The following is a 9,388-nucleotide window of genomic DNA, read 5'->3' on the forward strand; positions in this document are numbered from 1 at the left end:
TTTTTGGCACAAAAATCTCTAAAAAAATAAAAAAAAGTGCATAGTGTTAAATTTACACGAAATAAAATTGGCATAAAATACTGGAAAAAAATGTTATATTTTATTTTCTAATTTCTACGTATTTATTATTATAGATTTTCCTGAAGCATTTAACTCCCGTTTGTCCGTTTTGACCTTTCACATTTTTGAGGTAGCCGCTTCTCAGCACCTTGGCTTACATCATGTTTATACTTCGGTAGATCACACTGTACCGCAATGTATCCGAGCAGAGGACAGTGTATATACCAGGACAGTGATATCAGCTTCGTTTCGTGCTCACTACTCTCTTCAGGCGGTGCGGTTACCCGCGGTTACCGGTTTAAAATGGTGCCCGTAATAATATGTGCAGCCCTGAAAATCCCAAGTCGTCATATCTTAACTGTCTCCACCGTTCATCCAGAGTTTGAACATGGGGGAGGAGAACACAAATATTGGCCAATATTCGCCCTAGGGAGGGATGTAGAGTGAATTGGTTTTATACGTTATGGGGTTAACATGCAAATTAGTGCTATCAATGTAACTACATTTTGTGTAGAACAACCTTAAACTGTTGTTAATAATACCTTGCATTCGTATGTTATAATATGCAAGACATTTGGAAGAAACTCAGAACGCTATGGTCCTGATTGAATCGCCAAATCACCGCTATGTTCCAAGTCGTGGATATAAGTATAACTGAAGCGATGAAAATGTGGCATAGGCTATAATGTTATAATTGTCCTAAATCGCATTAGTTTGGACTAACTTAGTACCTATCGGCTGATTTGTAATCTTGATCGATAGGTATAATACTAAAATATTCTGGAGAAGTCACGTGGACCATATTTCAAATTGGAAAATATGAAAAATACAAGTAATATTTAATAACAGCGCGACGGCCATGTTTGTACTTGCTTCATCGTATTGTTTACACCTAGGCCCCTATATAACCTAGTCACGTGGTTGTATCTGGCAAAGGTTCACTGCTTTAGTTTATAGTAGTGTTGGTTATATCTAGCATGGTTATATTGTTCATTTGCTATCAATCTTGCAGCCACGCCAAACTTTACTAATTAATATGTCGGTCGTATATTCGGGTTTTCCGTGACCTTATGACCTTAGGTCACTGAGTCGCAACGAATGGAGTGAGAGAAAAAACATGTTGTACATGTGCGTCTATGCAAATTTAACTTAAACACTACATAATTATGCCTAAATATTGCGAATCAGTGAGATATATATATTAAATATATCCTTTAAACGCTTTCAGAACGCCTAAAGAAATGGACAAGTGCTCTGCATGCGAAGACCGCTAGGCATACGAATGCCCCCGCCCCCCCCCCCCCTCTCCCCCAAAACGCAGGAACACTTCATGACGATTGAGCTACTACGGTACTGCAGCGTTAACATTACGTCCAGTTATTTGTTATACCGCTTTTGTTTCAACGATTATCCTGTACGTGAGGCATAGTCTTGAACTATTGAGAAACCATGTAGACCCAAAGCCTGCAGTGGAATGAAGGAATGTCACGATTTTTGCGAAAACCATGATTCAGCATGATATACACACGTGCAATTTACCCCACGCTACAGTGTTTCACTCCAGCCATATTACGTAATGCAAGGTTTACAGGAAGTGACGTATGTGCGACCGACAGAATCAGATCATATATGTGTATAAATATTTAAATTGATTTTTACAATGTGGATTGACTTAACAGACATTTTTGAGTTGCAAAGAATGCGCTTGGTGTGCAAGAAAAGTAAGGGCATTCCTGGTCCACCAAACACAAACTCAATCCTTACACTTACGTCATATATCCAACGATCATTGTTAACTTGGCCATTGCAAGAAGTTACTATTAGTGTACCCTAAAGGCCTCCTCTACTACCACGGTAACCTAGCTACCGGTTATGTTTTACTTAGCGGAAGAAAAACACACTCTGGAGACATTGAATTTGGTTGTGTTCGGAAATTAGACTTTAACAAGCCGTTTCCTGTGGCATAGCGAAGTCGGTGGAATTAATTGAGATTTCTGTTACCGTTTTATTACGTCAAGTTACTTCAGGATGTAAAGTTAACGTCATTTCTATCTCGTTAGGGTTAATAGATATATATGTGATTTATATGGAAGGTGTATAGGCTCCGTACGACAGGACTCACTGGCAAGGACAATTAGACTATTCTAATCGTTACCATGGAAACGTTACGTCATCTTTCATTCGCTCTACTATATGAGTTACCATGTTCATTCCCGACCGCAAATTTAAATCGCCGGCTAAATAAAGAGTTTACTTGAAGGTGATGCGACTTAATAATGTAAAACGTATAATCATCTTCAATGAAATCAATATTGAAATCAATAGCCAGCTTATGTTACCAGTGTGACTGGGAATATTTACTGAGGTGATCGTCAGTCCCTCCCACCCCCCTACCCCTCCCCCATTCACCAGTATTCCAGTTCTCCTATATCTATCAAAATTAAGCTATCAAATTCTGAACACTCTTCTCTTTTTTCATATGAAGATTCAAATCCAGTTGGAACTTTATTTTAGACTTTACTTTTATTTTAGATTTTACTTTTATGTTACGCATCAGAGCACTAGTCAGTACTGACAGTATGAATATCCTGTTCATATTAGATGGAGGTTCGGAACTGTTCATACTGTCAGTACAAGTGATTTGAAGCATAACATGACAGGACAGTATAGAGTGGTACTAGCATTACAAGATTATCGCAACTGTCAGTGCATTCATCATTGTCATATTTTGACATATTTCCATGATCACCAACCAGACCATTTCTGGCTTATCTACGAAAAGCCTGTTCTCGACACAGATCGCCGAACTTCCGTTTACCGTTCACCAGTAAATTACCGGGGCTATAGCAATGCGCAATGGAACCCTGATATGTGGAACAATGGCCTCTAGTGAGGTAGAAAACACCATTCTGTGACAGCCTTTATTGATTTCCAATAACCTGTTTGCATTAGACACGCACCTTACTCCCATCCATCTTGTACACACGGTAAGTATAGGGCAAGGCATGACGTCACACAATAATCGTTGATTTTTTAATCCCCATGAAGGAGATACAAGGTTGGATATGAAAGAGCAATAATATTAACTAATCTACAAACTCAAACGTGACAGAACATTAACAAAGGGATGATAGTGATCCCGTGCAACAGACATAATAGAATAAGGAAACACACATCCTAACTAGTTACAGTGCATACAAAGTCTACTGAAAACGATAACAGGTTTAGCGCCCCCGTCAATTTTTGGCCCTGCCTTCTTTATAAATGTCTATTCATATACTCAAAAAATAAAAAGTCGTTTTAAGGCTGATTTTAAATCATTTGAAGTATTAATTAATATAAAATGGAACTATAGCAAAAAATATATTAGACTTACGGATGTTATGAGCCGCGATCGAACGGTAACAGACCACAATTTACAGTGTATGGCATCTTTAAATCAATTATAACACACCTGTTATTAAATTATACAAAATATCAGGAAGTGGGTTAGGGTTCTACACCTCAGTTTTTCAACCTGAGAAACAATGTTTTTGATAAATTCTGTTTTCCCTCGAAAAACTGAGTTTCTTTTCTTATTATTGCACAATAGGCTTGCCATGTTACCTACATTGAATGATTTTCGAATGTGGCCATTGACCGACCAGCCAGCATTTGTTGATGTCGATTCTTCAGCCCCTTCATAGGTTAGCGTTAATTGCAGTTAGTAAGCAGACGCACCGGGGGGTATGTACAACCACATCTATTGTCATATCTCACCGATCGATACAGACAACTTGGAGGAAAGCCAATTCCTTCTATATGCCTATATACACAAAGGGGAACCTGCTTCAAAGTGTGTATGCTGCCTGCCTACGCTGCCCGCGTGGCTACTTCACCTTTCCTCCGGCCGTCGGACCAGGCGAATGTGTAAGTGCTAGTTAACACAGACCCGACCTAAGTAGGCAAAATTTATATCGAAGGTGTCGAAGTGTGTCTGTCCCGATCCACTAAAAGGACATGACGACGTGAGTGGTCAAGTTAAGCCGAAAGTTCCATTCCCTATCTTTTTGGAGATCCCGACTAAAAGGCTTTAAAAAGAAGCATCAAGTGGAATTTGAGTGTGTGTGTGTGGCAGTTGAGGGTGGGGGGGGGGGGTGGGTCATGTAACTAAACCGTTGAGACTTATACAATGGTGTTTATTGCCAATACAACATGCATGTTGTTTTATGTGACAGAGGCGCCAATGTAAAAAGTTTAGACGTACTCTACGGTGGTATTTACAAATGCTATTTCTGAAGTGATTAAATGTCTAATATCATCAAAATGTCAATCACAATAGTTCATATTTATCACCTTAAAAAAAATGGAAAAAAATATTTATAATCTTCTGCAGGGACCCTATTATAAGAGCATCACCCTCACCCCTCATCAACTTGACTTTTGAACCATAATATCTCCGGAACGAACAATACTTTTCTCGCTGTTAAACCGAGCCGCACATGAAGTCATTAAATGCTAAATGATTAAACTTTGTTTTTTCTTTTCACGTTACTGAACTGCATTGCGTCTCTATATATTTTATTTAAATGATTTCGATGTTCTTTTTTTTTTAAACTCAATCGTAAATACCGCCACCAGTTTCCTAACTTTTCTGATTGGGTGATGCGATCGGGTGTTTACAAATTGACTCAACGGTGTCATGATCAAATAATGTTTATAGTTATCATCACAAGGGTGAGAGATACAAACAATGGAAAACCGCAGAGGGAAGTATGATTGCTAGTATGTCAACAATCAGGCCTTCTTAATTAGAAATTCTATGTATGAATTTAAATGCAGTGAGGGACACATACATCAATGGTAAATTTGCTACAAAAGACATTTAAGCTATCAAATGTTGGTTATAGAAGAAAATTTGATTCTGTTATTTTTTTGATCTGCTAGAATTGATGTAAATTTGCTTTAAATAACTGAAAAGATAGAATATATAGAGGGGGAATGAGGGGGGTGAATACAGGGAGTTGGGATGGGGAGGTAGGGACAGGAAGATCTTTTGAATGTGGTGGTTAACTACTTCCTGGAATGTGAGTGTGAATGAACTTGTTTAACTTATGAGTATTTTGGGTGCAATATTTGACCTTTTAAGTTGGTAATCCGTGATTTGTTTGAAAAAGATAAGCTGATATTTTTTGTATCCATATTTCTGTGATGTGTCTTTTTTAAATAAATTTATGTGTTTTACACTTTTCTTTTGAAGTGATGGAACTTTATGCTGTGTGGAATAATGGAAACATATATGATGATAACACAGCGATAATATCAACTCCCAGTGTTTGAACCCAGGGAGAGGGAGGGGGGGTGGCTGCAATGATTAATTGTTACTTAATTTTTATTTCTTTTTTTATGGGATGAAAGGGGAGGGGAAAGGGGGAGGGGAAGATGTTCACCTTAAAAATGATAACTGATGTGAATTTTAAATGCTGTCATATATTTTATTCCAACAAAAAGATCATAACTATCACTTTTATCAATACAAAAAAAAATAATGAATACCAAACATAATTTTGATTTTCAATTACTATCTAGTATGTTTCTTTGGTGTCCATATTTGACTTGTTCTTTCGGACAAAAGACCATGGGAACTCTTTATCCCATTGAAACTAATCCCCATGGAAACCATTAATCCCATTAAGTATACAAAGAATAACCTTAGCTGCCTATCTTCAATAACAACTAAATCACAAAAGTAAATGATAATAGCCGAGTTTCATTTCTATAAATCTGAACCGTGAGTATTCTTTATATATCATTCATAAGCATTAAGGTTGCATGCAGCAAAAACCTTGAAGCTTCCTACATTTACAGCAATATTCTGATGGCTCATGAAGTTCATGGCTTCGAAAATGTTCTAGACTTTTGTTTCCGTTTCCGTATCATTAGATCAAAACCACAACCTAATTCTGTTTTGTGAGCTGTTGAAAATAAAATCATTTAAAAAAAATTATGTTGCAATTTCCTGAATGCTCATTTAGCAACAACAGAGATAGGCCTATCTGATGATGTCACCATGACAACTGAACTGAAAATGTCATTGTTTTTGTCTTAAGTTTTCAAACAAATCATTTATCCACTGAGAATAATATTCTCACAAAGAAACTACATAAATGGTAAAATTCTACATGAACAGAACATTGTGCCAAGTATAAAACGAATACTTCAAATGTATCACATTTCAAACCAAGGAAAATCAACTCACTGACAATATTATAACAAGAAAATAAATCTTTAGAATAACATCTGTAGGAGATGACATCACAGGCTACCTATCATCATCAACTTCTTGGAGTAATTAAGAGAGGTTTCATTTGTGAATAGTGAAAAGGGGGGAAGAGGCAGGACAGATGAATGAACAGAAGACTGGAAAGTTGTTACAAATGCAACAGAGCAAAGAAAGATGGGAGAGCTTCCTCATTCTCTATTGACTTAAAACCACTATTGTTCTTTATATCTTTGTTCGTGAATCTCATTCTTATTCCTTTTCCCAGGGTAACTTTTTTCAGTGTTTACACCAAGACTAACTCCCAATTACACATCACACCATGAATCCATCCCATCCAGGGTCTCTAGGTAGCTAAATACTTTGATAACCCATTCAATCACAGTTTGTTGATAACTGATAAGGAAATAACTAAGAAGGACTATACCTAGCTCACAGATCTATACATTCACCGACCTACCTATAGTGACCCAGCTTACACTGACCATGGAGGTAAAACAGACTGACCAACCAACACACACATGTGGATTCAAACTCTTATCTAGTCACAGAGGTTGTAGTGTTTACAGTGTAAACTAAACAATAATTGTGGGGGTGCTTAAATCGGTATTTACGTCATCGCTTCAATTGACATTCTTTTATCCATCATCATCCATGCAATGTGTTCCACAGAGGGTTTCTGGTCTAATTTCTTCCTGGTACTCAGTTCGATAACTCAGTGTGCATGTCAGCAGTATGTCAAACCGGGTGTTTCAAGGTTACTACTGTTATCCCAACAAAAAAAAGTTCAAAATTACCCTTTTGTAGGTTTCTCCATATATATATTTCCAGACATATATTTCCAGATATTGAGGGTGGGTGGGAAGGGAGGGTCAAATAAGACAATAAAATGTTAAAATGAAACAAGCTGCTTTGTGGACAGCTGTAAAATGTTCTTGTTAAAATCTGTGTCGATCAGTGACCATTATCTCATTTTGTAGCATATTTATGGGTTATTGTTGTGTTTGTGTGTGGGGGGGGGGGTAGAGAGGAGGGGAGGGGCGTTTCCATACAGCTTTCGTTATAGTAATCTCAAGTTCACTGATTATGACATAACAGTTCAAACACATTTATTTCTTGACTCCATTCCCTCCCTCTCTCCCTCCTACCCCTGCCCCTTCCCATACCCCTTTCCTGTTGCACTCACTTCTTGAAGATTCCCCTCTTGAAAATGTACAAGCCACACGTCTGTAATATTTGGTGTGAGTTATTACAGATTAAGCTTTAGGTAAAACTCAACTGGTCATTGGTCAAGTCCGTCATTGCAGTAATACTGCCACGGTCTGGTCAATAAACAGTGGTCAGCACATGACCTCTATCAGCTCATATCCCATCAAACCACCACAGATTCCTGATTGAGTTACCTCCCATCCTCTTCTGATCAGCAAGCCTCTCTGTCAGGTGATCATGGGCAACTCAGGCTATGTCAATGAAAGATTTGGACGACTCAAACAGACCGGATTTTTATTGCTCCTTCTGTAACTATAAAACCCTTAAACATGGATGATGAAATTCTGGTTGCTGGCTGGTGGGTATCCAGCAATATGCTAGAATCTACCAGAATGGTCAGCTAGCTAACAAACCTACAAATCAACTAATCTTAATTACTTATGCATTGTGGTGTATTTGTCTTCACCTCTTCCTTGGCAATGCTATTTGTACCGTGATCCACTAAAATATAGTGTACCTCAGTGTCCATCCACCGTCATTGGATTAACATTTCAACACTTCCAAGAACAAAGCTACTAAATGTGACCAGTACATTGGTTCCAAATTTCACCATGCTACACAATTGTTTGATCTTTTTTAAAGTATCTTCCTTAGAATACTCCCCACACACTTACATCTCCCCCCCCCCCTCCCCCTCTGCCCCAAACTATTACCAGGCCTTTGAGGGGAGTTCATATAAATACCTTGAGATTGGCTGCATGTATATATCAATTGTAGAAGTTAAGCACAAGTACCATCCCCTCCCGGGTGGGTGTTGAGGGCCCTGGTAAATTACCCTGCACCCAGCATATATTTGCATGGTATTGCTCAAATTTATTCATGTCTTACATAATTCTGTTTGTATCCAAGGGTACTGCTGCACAAATCAATTCCATGGGGAGTACAGACAGACTCGAGCCCAGGGCCAGGGCATACAGTACAGGTCTGATTTTAGAGTGAAACCAAGTCTCCTTGTCCACAGAAAGTTTAATAACTACTGACTGTAGTGGAGAAATTGTGAAGGAATACCTCTGCATATCCCTTCAGCACATCATATTAGCCCCTGAGTGGCGGCATCAAACTATAACACTTAACGAAAAACCAGAAAGCCCTTTCTAGTCCCACAATATTATAAAACTAAAATCAAATAACTATGTCATTTTGCATAGCTCCTTGTATTAATTGATAGAGCTGTTGTACACAGTTCTTTTCATTTTCCAATAAATTACAGTACACACCCTTACCCTGATTGCAAAGAATCACATGTATAATTGGAGAGTTTCTTAATTGATGGGAATGCATATATATATATACCTTAGTCTCTACAGAAGCTACCTGCATACACCATATGTTCAATGCCTTTGAATTGAACATGGTTGGGCCAAAAAGGGACTTCCTTCCTATGAAGCTAAGTTTAATGTCCCAAATTATACTCTTAATGAAACGTTTCCTCTCGGCTCTTAGAGAGACAAGTTTAGCATACATGTGAAGCAGATGTCATTGCATTCAAGCCAGGATTTTGATCAAATCCATCATCCAGTTGTAGAAGCATTGAAATGAGAAGTAGTAAATTACTATACTTTCCAGGGGACGGATACTAAGGCCTTCTATCGCCCAAGTTGGACTATTTCTGTAACACCAAAGAAAGAAACCTTTATTGCTGTACAAAGAAGTTGATTTTTGTTTCTAAAGATCAATGAGGTAGGTGCTATATAACTACTTTCAGTAATGGAGTTAGTCTAGTTAATTAATATTCATAAGGAAAGAATTTCAATCTAATACCTGTAAAAAAATACATTTACTTTCAGAGTGTAGTATAAT

The sequence above is a fragment of the Apostichopus japonicus genome, chromosome 19 (assembly GCF_037975245.1).
Source record: "Apostichopus japonicus isolate 1M-3 chromosome 19, ASM3797524v1, whole genome shotgun sequence".
NCBI lineage: Eukaryota > Metazoa > Echinodermata > Holothuroidea > Aspidochirotida > Stichopodidae > Apostichopus > Apostichopus japonicus.